Genomic DNA, 767 nt, shown 5'->3' with positions numbered 1-767 from the left:
AACAGTATTTTTTTTCACAGTAAAAAAGTAAAAATACTGTATGTGAAAATAGGTAATACTACAAATATTAAATAAGAATGGCAAAACTGCTCGCAAGTAAAATGTCCAAATGCAATGTACAGTAATGAAATGTGCGTAATTGTCGTAAAAATAATGTCACAATGCAATGATATAAGATTTAAAATAAATAAATAGCATTTTAAAACTCCTAAATACAGACTTACAAAATACAAACATGTGAGATTCTTTGTGAGATTCAACTAGGTATAAATTATCTCCAGCTTTTAGTTGTGAAGTAAAATGTTTAACCTTCCATAATGAGAAATAAATGTGTTGGCCCTCGGGAGCCTCACATTCCTGGCCATATGCTGAGATGCAATACATGGTGTTAACCTTACAGTTACAGTTTTTCTCAGTCGCTTTGGTGCATTTCTCACAACACTATTTACATTTGCACAACATTTACTTCAACCTCCACAACATTTAGTCATTTGTGCACATCATAGTAGCAGTTTCTCATTCCTTCCAACAAATTGCAAATGCTTTTGGACATGCATCAATTGCTTTCATACAACTCTCTGCTGTTTTATAACATTATCATTTGCTTATGTCATGTCAGTCAAAATTAACTAAACTTGTGAATGCTGAATAGTCATTCCATATAAAACTAATAGTCCTCATTTCATTGCTTGAGTCATTACATACAAAAATGTTGAACTAGTTGTCAAAATCTGTCAAGCAAATTTTATAAAAAATTTTAAATCTTT

The sequence above is a fragment of the Labeo rohita genome, chromosome 15, assembly GCF_022985175.1.
Source record: "Labeo rohita strain BAU-BD-2019 chromosome 15, IGBB_LRoh.1.0, whole genome shotgun sequence".
Classification (NCBI taxonomy): domain Eukaryota; kingdom Metazoa; phylum Chordata; class Actinopteri; order Cypriniformes; family Cyprinidae; genus Labeo; species Labeo rohita.
The sequence above is the reverse complement of the archived record's forward strand: the minus strand, read 5'-3'. Positions refer to the sequence as shown.